We start from the raw sequence: 16,095 nt of genomic DNA, 5'->3' as shown, positions 1-16,095 counted from the left end.
CTGCATTGACCTATTTCCACCTCGGAAGCGAAGGAGCGGAGCTCCATATAAGCGCTTCCCCTCGTGCTGATGTCATTTACTTTCCTTCCATCCCTGTTAGTGAGAACTACGAGCACCGCACTTTGTTGATTGACTGATTCCTTCTGAAATGTTTTCTAGTGTGCAAGGAAAAAATGTCCACACAGAAGAATTCAGGGTTTAAACCATGCCTTGACTGTTAGAATAAAAGTTTGGTGATAGGCCCACACAAGGTGTGCCTCTGGTGTTTGGACTTCTGGGCACAAAGTTGTATGAAGAATGTGCCCTCATGCATCCGAAGGCGATCCAGGACTGTGAAGTGAAGCTGTATATCGCCAACAGATATTTTAGATCTTAAGGAAGTCCTGCTTCAAGTCCAGGGCACACATTCTTTCATGCACTCAGGGCCAATTTTACCACATGCCCTCTTCATAGTCGTCCAGTTAGTAGAAATCTAAATCCAAGAGAAACCATATGAAGTTGAAGGAGAACTCAACCACATCTAGCCACTCTCCGTCCAAAGAGAAGTCAGGATGGCATCAGGGTGCCACTCTCTCACTCCCAAGCCTCAATTATGGATCCTTTTCCACAGCTGGCCCTATTGTGCCCCAAATTTCCTGGGCCATTGGTGATGCCTTTAAGGAGGCCATCCTGTTTATTTTTGACACTTTTGGCACCAATGATCTGCAGGGTCTTCCAGTCGGGTTACCGCTGGTGGCCTGTCCTCTGTGCTGTGTGTGCCCCTAGATCCTTCTGGCTCTGCATGACTACGGTGCAGACTTCTATTGCGGCTCTAAGATTGGTGCAGGTCCTTTCTCCACTGACTCCTTTTCCTATGTCACTGGAGGCTGAACCTCTGCCAACTTCAGTGTGCAACCTAGAGTTGAATTCGCATTGACTCAGACAGAGGTCACGTCTTAACTCTATTCTAGAGCAACTGACAAAACTCTTCCATGAGGCCTTCCTCAGAGACTTCATCACTTTTTGGAATTGCTCTGTGATCAACATGGTAATCATGTTGGGGAGAATTTTCCACCAAACTATGATGATAGTTACATAGATTTGCTGGAGGCTAGTGGGCTGTATACCTCCCCTGACACAGGATTGGTTTCTCTCCTGTACTTCCAATGGAGGAAAAGCATCATGTGCTATGGTGATTAGACTTGGAGCTAAGGTCCTGGATCTACAGCTGCCTTCAGTTAAAGTCAAAGCAAATGTACTTAATGAGGTTTTGCACCAGGGGCCAGCCTCCTCTGAACCCTTACTTCCATTTACTGAAGCTCTTACTGACCCCTTTATGGACACCTGGGCGAAACTTTTCACTTGACTCCCAATAAACAGGCAGGTTGACACCAGGTGACGCTGACTTTTTTTCTGGGTTCTGCCCCTGCTGCTCCTTCGGAGCCTGGGAGTCCCGCGGCCTACCCACCTTACCCGGGTCCGTCGGCGACCCCAGCACAGGTGCAAGAATTTCTTGCTACCATTGACCGCCTCTTTAGGCCTCGGGCTCCCGCCGGCGCGCCTTCGGGCCCCGCGGTCCCGTGTCCAGATCCTGTTGGGCAGCCGGCAGATCCAGCTTCGGCACCACAGGATCCTGCACCGTTGGCTCCGGCCACGGCGCCACAAGGTCCAGCGCTGCCGGCTCCGGCCCTTGCGTCACCCTCGGCTCCGCCTCCGGTGCCGCAGTGGGTGCCATTTGTTCCGCCCTTGCCCAGGTTCCAGGACCACTTTGTTCCTACCTGGGATCTGCATTGGGACACGGCGCTGGCTAGACCCCGGTCTGTACCACATGCGACGGAGGTGGAGGACGATTGGGAGGGGTCCGAGGACCCTCTTGCCTGTCAGTGTGATTCCGAGCAGGACTGGGCGGATGACTTGGAGGATGCCGGCGACCTCGACATCTCCTTTCCCCCGCCTACCATGGAGGAGGGCGCCTCCTATACGATGGTGCTCCGTCTGGCAGCTGAGGTCCTTAACCTTGATCTTCCTAAGGTGGCCCTCAAAACTAATCTCCTCACTGAAGTGCTCCAGACGGCGTCCACTTCGTCGGAGCCCCTGCTACCATTTAACGACGCCCTCACTGACGTCTTGCTGGGCACTTGGTCGCAGCCAGCCACAGGGGCCCCTGTGGATAAGAATGTCGCCAGGCGTCACTGCCAGGCCCCTGGTGAACCTGCTTTTCTGACCACTCATCCTACACCTGAGAGCCTGGTTATCCAAGCCTCGACGTCACAGAGTGCCTTTCCCACGGCTCTGCCGGATAAGGACTCTAAGAAGCTGGAGCAGTTCGGTAAGCGTTTGCTCTCTTTGGCCAGCTTGGGGCTGCGGTCGGTGAACACTGCATGCCTATTGGGTCGCTATTCCCACGCGGTGTGGGATACGGTTGCACAGATGTTGCCTCAGTGTCCTGAAGAGACCCAGCTGTGCTGTCCCAAGCTGTTGCCGAGGGCAAGGATGCGGCTAAGTTCGCCATTCGGTGTGGTTTGGACACTGCGGACTCGCTGGGTAGGGCGATTTCTACGACTGTGGCGCTTAGTCGCCACACCTGGTTGAGATCTACCGGGTTCTCGCCAGATGTCCAAAGCTCACTCATGGACATGCCCTTTGATGGCACTCGCCTGTTTGGCGATAAGGCCAACAGTGCTCTGGAGCGTTTTAAGGATGCGCGGGCTACGGCCAAGTCCTTGGGTCTTTCTGCAAAAAGCCCAGCCACTCCTGGTTTTCGTTCCTTTCATGGCCACGGCAGAGGCGCCCAGGCACGTTCCTTCAGCAAGCCTGTACAGAATCAGCCTCAGCGCGGATGCGGCTTCCGCAGGGGCGGGTCTGGGAATCAGCGTGGGGGTCAGTCCACCTCCGCCGCTTCTACCTCCTACCTCCAAACCTTCCTAATCTGAGCTTTGTGGAGCACCCCACGCCAGTGGGTGGCAGGATCCGTCATCACCTCCCCCACTGGCACGCTGTTACATCGGACAAGTGCGTGTTACAGATCATCCACAAGGGTTACTCCCTGCCTTTTCAGTCCACCCCTCCAGCCATGCCACCTCGATACCACCACATGTCGGGGGACCACTTGGCGACTCTCCAGCAGGAAGTTACGACCCTCTTGGCCAAGGGGGCCATCGAGTGCGTTCCTGGGCCGGAAGTAGGGAATGGTTGTTATTCCCACTACTTTCTGGTCCCCAAGAAGGACAAAGGGGGTCTGCGTCCCATCTTGGATCTCTGGAACGTCAACCGCTTCCTCCGGAAGGAGTTCAGAATGCTGACTCTATCTCGGGTCTTGGCTGCCCTCGACCCTGGAGACTGGATGGTAGCGTTGGACTTGCAGGATGCATATTTTCACATCCCCGTCCTGCCGGCCCACTGGCGTTACCTGCGGTTCACGGTAGGCCAGGAGCATTTTCAGTTTGCCGTGCTCCCCTTCGGCCTTACCAGCGCCCCTCCGGTGTTAACGAAGGTGATGGCGGTGGTCGCAGCTCACCTGCGCAGGTCAGGGGTGTCAGTCTTCCCTTACCTCGACGACTGGTTGCTGAAGGCGGGCTCGCCCCAGGCAGTCGCCAACTATTTTCAGACTACGGCCAACCTCCTCCATTAGCTGGGGTTCTCAATCAACGTGCCGAAGTCTCACCTGAGTCCCTCTCAGAAGCTCCCCTTCATCGGAGTGGTTCTGGATTCGGCGCAGTTTCGGGTTTATTCTCCTGAACAGCGAGTCGGGATATTCAGGCTATGATTCCGATCTTTCAGCCTCTGTCCCGGGTTTGTCAGGATGACCCTCCAGCTCCTAGACCTGATGGCCTCCTGCATCCTGCTGGTGCCACATGCCAGATGGCATATGTGGGCTCTGCAGTGGGACCTGAAGTTCCAGTGGGCACAGCATCAGGGCAACCTGTCCGATCATGTCCAGATCTCGGAGGGCACTGCATGACAATTGCAGTGGTGGCTCACGAATCGCGATTGGGTCAGTGGCTGATCCCTCCCCCTTCCCTTACCGGAGCACTCAGTGGTGACGGATGCGTCCCTCCTAGGATGGGGTGGCCACAAGGGAGAGGCGGTGATCAGAGACCTTTGGTCTCCGGCGGAGTCCCGACTCCATATCAACCTTCTGGAGCTTCGGACAATCAGTCTTGCACTGAAGGCATTCCTTCCCTCTGTCCGGGGAAGTGTGGTACAGGTGTTCACGGACAACACCACTGCCATGTGGTATTGCAACAAACAGGGCGGGGTGGGGTCCTGGACCCTATGTCAGGATGCTCTGCGCCTCTGGACATGGCTGGAACATCAGGGCATCACCTTGGACGTAGTGCAAGGGTGCAAGGTCTCCTTCAGCATTGGGGAGAGCCTTGGTTAGATCTATTCGCCACCGGAGAGAACGCGCAATGTCATCAGTTCTGCGCGTTGGAATTTCCAAGGCGGCACTCGCTGGGCGACGCTTTTCGTCGTGAGTGGAGTTGTGTTTTGTTGTACGCCTTTCTGCCTATACCACTTCTGCCCAGAGTGCTGAAGAAGATTAGGCGCGACCGGGCCCAAGTCATCCTTGTGGCTCCGGATTGGGCACGAAGATACTGGCATCCCGAGCCACTCAGCATGGCGATCGATCCCCCGATCCGACTGCCTCTTCGGGAGGATCTTCTGTCGCAGCAGCAGGGGACGGTCCTCCACCCAAACCTGTCCAGCCTCCACCTCCATGCGTGGAGATTGAGCGGCGACAGTTGACAGCTATTGATCTTCCTCCCGAAGTCTGTGATGTCATTCTGGCAGCCAGGCGTCCCTCCACTAAAACAGTATACGCCTGCAGATGGCACAAGTTTGTGGCATGGTGCATAGCCAAGGCTGTGGATCCCGTTTCTGCCCCTCTTTCAGAAGTCCTTCTGTTCCTTTTTTCTTTGGCCCAGCAGGGCTCTGCTTTGGGCACTATCAAAGGTTATCTTTCAGCCATCTCTGCCTTTTTACTGCTTCCAGATCAGCCTTCTCTTTTTAGGTCTCTGGTTGTTAACCATTTCCTAAAAGGCATTACGCACATGTTTCCTCCCGTACCATTCATAATGCCTCGATGGGACTTAAACCTTGTCTTGACGTATCTGATGTGCGCTCCCTTCGAGCCCCTTCATACCTGTCCTTTGCGCCTTCTCACTCTCAAGACGGCTTTCCTGGTAGCTATCACCTCTGCCAGAGTGAGTGAGTAAGATCCAGGCTCTTTCTTCCAAACCTCCTTTCCTTTCTGGTCATCCGGACAAGGTGGTTTTGAGGACCTGTCCTTCTTTTTTGCCAAGGGTTGTCACGCCCTTCCACATCGGGCAGACCATCACTTTGCCCACCTTCTTTCTGCCTCCGCATCCTTTGAAAGAGGAAGAGAGGCTCCACCGTCTGAGCCCAAAACATGCGCTCTCGTTCTATCTGCAGCACACACAACAGTTCCGGGCGGATGACCAGCTCTTTGTTGGCTATGTGGGTGCCAAAAGAGGTTGGGCTGTGCACAAGCGGACCATCTCTGTGGGTCGTTCTCTGCATCCAGGCCTGTTACTCGTTGGCTAAGAAGGAGCCTCCTGTGGGGTTGCGTGCACATTCTTCCAGGGCGACGGCAGCCACTACTGCCTTGGGACGCGGCATCCCCTTGGCTGTGTTGGGAGTGCTGTCCCGGTTGCCTGTTCTTTTCCTGCTGCTAACTCACCGCCTCGCGGCCCCCGCTCCGCGGGAGCCGCTCGCAGGCTCAAGACTGTGTCAGGGTCCTGGTTTTTTTTGCTCCCCTGTTGTGCATAGGAGCACCAACGCGTCTACTGCAACCACCTCGCAACACAAAAGCTCAGAGGCGGGACTGCGAGGACCAGCCTGCTGAGCGGCGCTGATCGGCCGCAGCTGGTCCTCTTCCCGCCCCCTCCACCTGTTTAAAACCTTACGGAGACTGTGCTGCTTGGGTTCGTCCTTTGGCTGTGTTGGGAGTGCTGTCCTGGTTGCCTGTTCTTTTCCTGCTGCTAACTCACCGACTCGCGGCCCCCGCTCCGCGGGAGCCGCTCGCAGGCTCAAGACTGTGTCAGGGTCCTGGTTTTTTTTTTTTGGTCCCCTGTTGTGCATAGGAGCACCAACGCGTCTACTGCAACCACCTCGCAACACACAAGCTCAGAGGCGGGACTGCGAGGACCAGCCTGCTGAGCGGCGCTGATCGGCCGCAGCTGGTCCTCTTCCCGCCCCCTCCACCTGTTTAAAACCTTACGGAGACTGTGCTGCTTGGGTTCGTCCTTTGGCTGTGTTGGGAGTGCTGTCCCGGTTGCCTGTTCTTTTCCTGCTGCTAACTCACCGCCTCGCGGCCCCCGCTCCGCGGGAGCCGCTCGCAGGCTCAAGACTGTGTCAGGGTCCTGGTTTTTTTTTGGTCCCCTGTTGTGCATAGGAGCACCAACGCGTCTACTGCAACCACCTCACAACACACAAGCTCAGAGGCGGGACTGCGAGGACCAGCCTGCTGAGTGGCGCTGATCGGCCGCAGCTGGTCCTCTTCCCGCCCCCTCCACCTGTTTAAAACCTTACGGAGACTGTGCTGCTTGGGTTCGTCCTTTGGCTGTGTTGGGAGTGCTGTCCCGGTTGCCTGTTCTTTTCCTGCTGCTAACTCACCGCCTCGCGGCCCCCGCTCCGCGGGAGCCGCTCGCAGGCTCAAGACTGTGTCAGGGTCCTGGTTTTTTTTGGTCCCCTGTTGTGCATAGGAGCACCAACGCGTCTACTGCAACCACCTCGCAACACACAAGCTCAGAGGCGGGACTGCGAGGACCAGCCTGCTGAGCGGCGCTGATCGGCCGCAGCTGGTCCTCTTCCCGCCCCCTCCACCTGTTTAAAACCTTACGGAGACTGTCCTGCTTGGGTTCGTCCTTTGGCTGTGTTGGGAGTGCTGTCCTGGTTGCCTGTTCTTTTCCTGCTGCTAACTCACCGCCTCGCGGCCCCCGCTCCGCGGGAGCCGCTCGCAGGCTCAAGACTGTGTCAGGGTCCTGGTTTTTTTTGTGGTCCCCTGTTGTGCATAGGAGCACCAACGCGTCTACTGCAACCACCTCGCAACACACAAGCTCAGAGGCGGGACTGCGAGGACCAGCCTGCTGAGCGGCGCTGATCGGCCGCAGCTGGTCCTCTTCCCGCCCCCTCCACCTGTTTAAAACCTTACGGAGACTGTCCTGCTTGGGTTCGTCCTTTGGCTGTGTTGGGAGTGCTGTCCTGGTTGCCTGTTCTTTTCCTGCTGCTAACTCACCGCCTCGCGGCCCCCGCTCCGCGGGAGCCGCTCGCAGGCTCAAGACTGTGTCAGGGTCCTGGTTTTTTTTGTGGTCCCCTGTTGTGCATAGGAGCACCAACGCGTCTACTGCAACCACCTCGCAACACACAAGCTCAGAGGCGGGACTGCGAGGACCAGCCTGCTGAGCGGCGCTGATCGGCCGCAGCTGGTCCTCTTCCCGCCCCCTCCACCTGTTTAAAACCTTACGGAGACTGTGCTGCTTGGGTTCGTCCTTTGGCTGTGTTGGGAGTGCTGTCCCGGTTGCCTGTTCTTTTCCTGCTGCTAACTCACCGCCTCGCGGCCCCCGCTCCACGGGAGCCGCTTGCAGGCTCAAGACTGTGTCAGGGTCCTGTTTTTTTTTTGTCCCCTGTTGTGCATAGGAGCACCAACGCGTCTACTGCAACCACCTCGCAACACACAAGCTCAGAGGCGGGACTGCGAGGACCAGCCTGCTGAGCGGCGCTGAGCGGCCGCAGCTGGTCCTCTTCCCGCCCCCTCCTGTCACTCCCCTTGATAATCTGCCAAAGCCACGCGCACGCGGGACGCGCGCGGGGCAAGGGCCGGGGCAAGGGCCGGGGCGAAGACCGGGCAAAGAGCGGGCCGTTTGAGGCCGTTCGAGGACATAGAGGACTGGCCTGGCCCACCCCCCTTGGTTCTTGTTATCTGACTCGTCCCTTTTCCACCAGTAAGTACATTGTGGGTACTGCAATTCAAATACATCATGAGTACACGGGGCAGTCGCAGTAAAACTGCAATGGGGCTGAGTAAGCCCAGCGGGACATTGGATGATTTCCTTGTTAAGACTAATCTAGCAATTGATGCTGAAATCACTAAAATGCAGAAGAGGGTGTCAGTTGAGCTTGACGCGGCACGTAGGCTTTCCCAGATCTTTGCTAACTCTAAAAAAAATCTTCCCTAGGGAAAATCGCGTCTGCTGCATCTCCACAACATGCTTCTTGCCCTCCCCCACTGATAATCCATGCCGATGTTCACCATGCTCCCCCACCTCTTTCCCTTCCATTAGAGTCCATACCCACCTTAACTACTGTGCCCCCCAAAACTTTCGAGGGAATCGCGCCCACTGGACCTGGAACTGCCATTGTCTTGTCGGATAGCCCTGACCCCCCTGACCTTTCTCCCCCAGTAGCAAAAAATAAAAACAAAGATGGCCCAACTCTAAAAAAGAAAAACAATGCAAGATCTGCTTATGCCCGCAAAAAAGAAAAAATTGCAAGGTTGCAGTTCTTTAATAATAGGCGAACACTACCCACCACTGGGGAGACCATACAAGCGCCAAATTTGGTTAACCATCTAATAGGGGGGGACAGGGAACACAGCAATCTTAACGTAGTCCTTGACCCTATTCAAGGGCCTCTCCCCACATATGGTGAGAAACCCAAAGAGGGAGGGCAAAGTGAGCCAGGGAGGGATAGAGACAAGGGGGGTGATGACGAAGATTTTCTTAAGATAGTCTGGGGTACATTAAAACAATTACTGTCACCTCTGGAACTCAGACTCTCTCGTATCGAGAATAATCTCCTCGAGATGGATAAGACCTTAGTCTCCCTGGCCACCCTTAGCCTAAAACAACTGGAAGCAACTTATCCTCATATAGCTGAGAGTACTCCTCAGGAGAATGACTATGGTATTCACCCGGCTCCAGAAACTAACGTTAGTTCCCTTGCCCCTGAAATGCTACCTCCGGTCTTGTCCCTACCCCCACCAAAGCCAACCCCAATACCCAAACCTCGCTCTAAGCCAATCGTTCCCTTTCCCCTAATACCAAAAATCCCAATACCAGTGGCAAAAGGCCCCGAGAACCAGACCTTACCCAACCCTATCCCAAAGGCCGCCCACAAGCCCAATAAGACTAATATCCCCCCTACTGCGCGCATAACCAACCAGTACCATGGCCGCCAGAACTTTCGTGGGGGCTACATTGATCTTCCTCCTGACGCCGGGCCCTACGTCGTCATACTGGCTGGTGTACCACCTCTTGACCCGCTTTCTATGGAGACCCAGTGGTCCCTAAAGAATAAGGTGATTCACTGGCTCAACATCAATAGACAGCTCCCCAATACTGTTAGGACTAGGGTTCTAATGGTTAGGAGAGTGCCATGGGTGGGTCGTACCCATAAATCCATCCCTGGAGACTGCATAGTGGTCTCATTTGCAGACCCTCACACAGCCCAGCATATCACTATATGGGATTCACAGGATACTGACCAATCTATTGTCACCAGACCCCTCACCTTTTTCTATCCTCCAAAACAGACTGTTGAGCCACCTGGGGCTTGGTCAATAGCCCACAATCGTAGATGGAAAGGACATGGGGATGGTTGGCAACCCTTTAACAACTGGTGGGAAGGAGCACCCACTATGAACAGGTTTGAACGTCTGGATCAGGTGGATTGACTGGGAATTAGTGTCGCTCCAATCCTTACCAATGCCCAAAATCCCCTAACGGAAACTGTCCCGAGTGAAAAATTAATGCCCATACCCCAAGTTCCAAGCCACATTGGGATAGACCTAAACCCCCCTGAACAGCACCCTCTTACTGCACAGGTCAAACCACAGGCAGACCTTGCACACCTGCAAGTTCGGATAGGCACAACGGGGAATGCAGGGCATCATCCACAGGAAATTAGAAACCCAATGCACTCTCTCCTTTCTTGGAATGTTGCAGGCCTCGGTAGTAAGATCACCCACAAACCTTGGCTGGAGATTGTGCAGAAGTATGGCATCCTATGCCTACAAGAAACCTGGCTTATAGAGGAAGTGCACATGTTGGGCTACCGAACCTTCCATTCCCCAGCTGTGCCATCAGCCCAGGGTCGCAACAAGGGGGGCTTGTGCACATACATATCTAACGTAGGGGATGTAAAAGTTTGCGATTTCCAATCCAACCAGTACTTCCAAATCATACTACTTAAATGGGGTACTTCGCAAAAGGTGATTCTTGTGAATTTTTATAATAATTTGCCAATTAGTGAGGTGGAATCAAATTTGAATATTATGATCCATCATATTCACAAACTGAGAGATCAAGGTTCGGGGGATCACATAATGTTGTGGGTGGGTGACTTTAATTGTTCCGTCTGTCCGTCTTCTGAGCTAGGTTTGTGCGGCCTGTCAGATCTCGGGGAGGACGGTCCTCTGCACTTCTCCCACACCAACATGGGGTCTCTTCTTAACAATGTCATATTTACCTTTGACCTCACCTTTATTAACCAGGCATGCTCCCCCCGGTTCCCTTTGCCCCAACGTACAATGGAAGAGGTTGTAAAACCACAATCGATTTTGCCTTGATATCACCCACCTATCCTGACTTTATAACCTTCTGGGAAACGGGGGACGACCCCATGAGCGATCATTATCCCATCACCTTCGGGGTAAATCTCATGGAGGGCAAAGTAAAGGAACCTAGTAGGGTTCTATATCCATTTGAGGTTACCCTATCTAAGACCAATGGGTATGTAATTAAATGGGAGAAAATGAACCCAACATCCTTCTTTCAAAACTTCCTATCCTCTTGCTCCACGGACATACTTGCTTGCTTAGAGGAAGATACTGGCCCAAAGAGCATCATGGTTGCTTTTTCTAACATTCAGCGCCATATAAAAAATGCACTGACTAGGAACTGCAAAGACAAGGGGAGGCATACTCGTGGGTGGTTTGACTCTAGATGTACATCTACACTGAAAATCTTAAAGAAAGCTTTGTCTGCCGACCCAAAAGATAGAGTTCAAATTCGTCAAGCGAGATACGATTATAAGCTGGCAATTAAACAGCGGAGAGCGAAACTGAAGCAGGAGGCCTGGGAAGCTTTGGGGGAAGCCGCCAGGAATAAGGACAGCAATGCCTTCTGGAAAGTTATAAGATCTGTTTATAACTCAAAAGACAGAGATAATTCTGTAGAAGTGGCTATAACGGCTGAGCTCTGGGTAGAACATTATGGTAATCTTTATGCCAACAACACACAGGGTAATGCCTCGAACCTATGCAAGGTGAATTCACCCCCAGATAGCATAATTCAGGATAACCACCTAACTGTCTCCCCAGCTCCTCCTTACCCTATTGAACTGGTATTTACCACACTAGAAGTGGAAGATGCCCTTAGAGAAAGTCCTTTAGGTAAAGCCCCCGGCCCTGACCACACCCCAGTGGATCTCTATAAATCAGAACCGGACTTCCGGGTTCCCTTGTTAACCAATGTATTAAATATGGGAAATAAATGCGGTTTTATTACAACCTGGTCGGACGCAATCGTAGTCCCCATATTTAAAAAAGGGAATAGGGACGACCCGGCTTGTTACCGTCCAATATCGCTATTGGACGGACTCATGAAAGTTGCTGGCAGGATTGTCCTTAAGAGGATACAACACTGGGAAGAAGAGAAGAAGGTTATCTCGGAGTTCCAATATGGGTTCCGAAAGGGACTAGGGACATTGGAGCAATCCCTAAACTTGTCCCTATTAGTCTCTAAATATACGCAGGCCAAAAAAGGGGACCTATTTGTTACCTTTGTCGACCTCAGCTCCGCATTCGATTGCGTGGACCATGCGATGCTCTGGTCGACACTGGAAGACATCGGGGTGGACTCAGCTATCCTCACATTTATCAAAGAACTATATAGAGAAGCGGGGGCCAGAGTAAGATTTGGGACCCAGGGGCAATGTTCACAAAAATTTGCCATAAACAGAGGGGTGAGACAAGGCTGCATACTTGCGCCCTTGCTTTTCACATTTTACATAAACTCTATCGCTGAACGCTTAATAACTCTGTCAAGCGATTATCCGGCTGTTAACGGTAGGCCTGTACCCATTCTTTTATATGCCGATGACGCGGCAATTATGTCTAGGACAAAAGTAGGTTTGCAGAGAGCAGTAAATGAATTTTCATCCTACATGGGTAAAAGAAATTTAAAGGTGAACATTTCCAAAACTTTCTCCATGCCCTGCTCCCAAAAGAACAACAGACCATCATGCTCAATATATTTAGATCAGCAAAAGATTGCCATCACAGACACTTTTTGCTATTTGGGCATTATGTTTGACAGGTGGGGAAGGTGGAAACACGCAGTGTCAGCTAGGAAACTCGCCTTTAGCCGTGCCATAGGTGCCTTAAGAACCTTTGCAGCCAAAATTGGGGGTAAACCTATTCAAGAAATGTTACAGATCTACCGGGCAAAGTGTATAGCTACGGCCACATATGGCGCAGGTCTCTGGGGTTTCGAGAATGTGTCCTCATTACAAATTTGCGAGAATATTTTCATCTGTTACTTACTAGGTGTGTCCAAAACCACGTCGACCTTTATGACTCACATTGAGACCGGCGTTAAATACCTTAGCGACATCATAAAAATATCACCTTGTTTGCTCTGGCATAAGATTTGGACCACAGAGGAGTGCAAATTGAATAGAAATCTCATAAAAGACTGCATGGCTTTGGACGGTGTAGCAAAAGTCAAGTGGCTGCGATACGTACAAACGATGTTTTCTAACATTGGACACTCGGAATTTTACGACGAACCAGAGACCCTACAAACCTTGACTAGACCGGCCCTTAAAAAACTATTATCTATACACTTAGAGAGTGCTAGATGGGACACTGAGAAACTTAAAGGCACAACCCTGAGCTATCAGCAAATCACCCCTACTGAAGGCCTACAATCTTACCTTGGGATTGAAAAAGCACCCTATGCTCGCATGCTTTTAACTAGGCTGCGCCTAGGGATTTTCTTCCGCTTGGTCACTTTGCCGAAACAGAATGACTGGGCCTCATTGAAATTAATATGTCCATGCGACGACCATTCAACACAAAGTAACATTCACATCATGTTCTTTTGTAATCTGTATACCAGCCCGAGGAAATTATTTCTTCTACCCTTACTTAAACGCTGGGGGATAAGAACATGTAAACCTGCATATTTAAAATGTTTGCTTTTAGAAGATGTGGATGTCATCTTTGCTGTTTCTCGCTTCTTAATGTCAGTGATGAAATTTAGAAACTCAATGAGTTAACTACCACATGTTAATATTGACTGATTAGTGTAAAACGAGGCCCCTCATCCAAATGACTGCTGTAGATTTTAACTTTTGGAGAAATGTTTTATCCATTTTTGTAACTTTGTTCATATGAAAACTGTTCTTAAATTGTCTGCATAAATTGTATTTGTATGCTTTTATGATTTATTGATAAATCGAATAAAGCTTGTAAATCAATCAAGCATCCCCTTGCAGGACATTTGTGAGGTAGCTACGTGGGCTTTGCTGCACACGTTTTCCAAGCATTACTGCCTGGACAGTCAGGTCCAGAGAGACTGCTTCTTTGGCTGTTTTGTTCTCCGTGACTTTCTGGTGTAATCTATTCGCAGACCCACCACCGGGGTTGGTATTGCTGGGGTATCTATTCTAAGGTAAGGAATCTATCACTAACGTGTCTCTTTCAGGTGCACAAGTTACTACTTGTGTAACGATATATCTGTAAGAGACATTAGTTAGTGATAGATTCATTACTGCCCCACCCATCCTCCCCGTTCTGCGAACTTATTTCTAGGATTAAGGTCATCCCTTTCAGGTCCCTAGTTTCATGGCACCAGTGGTCAGTTTCTTGCATGGGGCTGCGTTCCTGGCGCGGAAAGTCATGTACAGAACTGACGTCAGGGCGCATGGGTGGCGCCTAAGTAGTCTCCGTGACATCATTTCGGCGCTTACGATGCCAGCGACGGATGCGGAGCCGCACACCGCCACCTACTGACGTGCAAGGGTATGCCAGCAAAACTTTCCAGATCCAGTCTGACACCTGGGTGTATTCTAAGGTAAGGAATCTATCACTAACTAATGTCTCTTACAGATATATCGTTACACAAGTAGTAACTTGTGCGGCGAGGGGGGCCATGTAGATGTTGAAGAGCATGGGGCTGAGCGATGATCCCTGGGGCACTCCGCAGTTGATTTCCGTGGGTTCAGAGAGGAAGGGTGGTAGTCTGATCCTTTGGGTTCTGCCGGTGAGGAACGAGCAAATCCAGTCGAGGGCGGTTCCTTGTATGCCAGCGTCCTGGAGTCGGGTGGTGAGTATGCGGTGGGGGATGGTGTCGAATTCTCCAGAGAGGTCGAGTAGGATCAGGGCTGCGGTGTGTCCTTGGTGGTGGAGGGTGCGGATGTAGTCTGTGGTGGCGAGTGGGGTGGTTTCGGTGCTGTGGTTGCTGCGGAAACAGGATTGGAAGGGGTTGAGGATGGACTTTCCTTCGATGAATATGGTCAGTTGTGCATTAATGGTCTTCTCTGACTTTGGCCGTGAAGGAGAGGAGGGAGGTGGGTCGATAGTTCTTGAGGTCGGTGGGGTCTACTGAGGGCTTCTTGAGCAGGGGTCTGACTTCTTTCGCATTTCCAGTCGTCAGGAAAGGTGCCGGTCTTGTAGGTGGTGTTGATGGTGTGTCGTAGTTTGGGAGCGATGGTGGCTCTGTGGAAAATTTGCGGGGAGCAGGAGTCCGGGGGGCCCCTTAGTGGATGCCTTTCAAAGTGAAGCCTTTCATAGTCAAAGTGGTGTCTTCGGTGGTGACTGGGGTCCAGGAGGAGATGGTGGGCTGGATGGCGTTGCTGGAGCAGGAAGTGGATTCGGAGTTGGGCGTCGGTCTGTGAAGTTGTCATAGAGTGCCTTGATTTTCTTTTTTTTCTTTTTCTTTTTTATTTATTTAAGGTTCCACATATACATATATACAAGACAAAAGAAAGCATAAAATACAGTTGACTTTTTCAACAACAAATAAAAGAAGAGAAAAAAAACCAAAAAAGAATAAGAACACAAAAAAAAAAACTAATCAGAAAGATAATCCGTTAATGGTTGCCAAATACATACTAATTTCTAAATTATATAGATTAAATAATTTAGCCCTCCAAAAATCTAAACTCGGGGCCTCGGGTTGTAACCAAGCAGTAGCAATAGAAAGTCGAGTTACAGCAGCAACAATAAACAAAAAATATCGAAATTTAGAAAGAGGTTGTCCCACATATGGAGCCCCATCAATCCCTAATAAAATCATACTTGGAGAAACAATAAATGGTTTGCCTAAAATATGAAACAGAAAACTTTCAATTTGATTAAAAAGGGGACATAAAGAGGGGCAAGAAAAAAAAATGTGTACTATATCAGCATTGCCAGCTTGACAACGAAAACATTCCCCAGATTTTAAAGTTTGTGAAGAGTTGCCCCATTTCAGGATAACCACAGGGGTATGGTATAAATTAAATACAGTTTTAAAGTGTTGGGCTTTTAATGAAGCAGAATAAAAAATCTTGTGAGCAATGCCAATAGAATCTTCAATATGAATAGAAGGAGATGAGAGCCAAGTCCTTCACTTTGCGTTTGTTTTATCTAGATCATCTAATCTAGAATCCAATAATATATGGTAGATAGAACCTATTCGTAGTTGGGATCTTACAGCATCTATAATACGAATAGAAACAAGATGTGAAGTATGTCTCTGCAGGAAGTCCCGAATTTGGAGGAATTTAAAAAATTGGTTATTGGCTAAGTCAAAGTTCTTTTTAAGTTCATCAAAAGAAAGACAAACACCCTCGGTAGAAACAAAAGCCCCTAACCGTATAATCCCTTTGCTGTGCCATTGGCGCGCTATTGAGTCAAAAAAAATTGGAGGTAACAAATGAGGTGCAACCAGAGGAGTATAAACTGTGTATTTGGAAATATGAAACATCTTTTTAAGGCTTTTCCAAACTGAAAAAGCAGAGGCAATAGTTTTAAAACGAGTGCGTTTATAATAACTGCCATCGACTTCACTTTGCAAACAATTCTTAGCAAAACAACCAAGAGCC

The 16,095-nt window shown here is 50.8% G+C and overlaps 1 protein-coding gene across 1 annotated transcript in view; it reads left to right on the top strand.

The window, feature by feature from the left end:
- TNPO1 (transportin 1) overlaps positions 1-16,095 on the top strand; it is a 1,554,860-nt gene that overhangs the window by 1,359,642 nt on the left and 179,123 nt on the right. The window lies entirely within an intron of this gene.

Source organism: Triturus cristatus, chromosome 2_1 (genome assembly GCF_964204655.1).
Source record: "Triturus cristatus chromosome 2_1, aTriCri1.1, whole genome shotgun sequence".
Classification (NCBI taxonomy): domain Eukaryota; kingdom Metazoa; phylum Chordata; class Amphibia; order Caudata; family Salamandridae; genus Triturus; species Triturus cristatus.
This window is presented reverse-complemented; position numbering and strand designations above follow the sequence as displayed.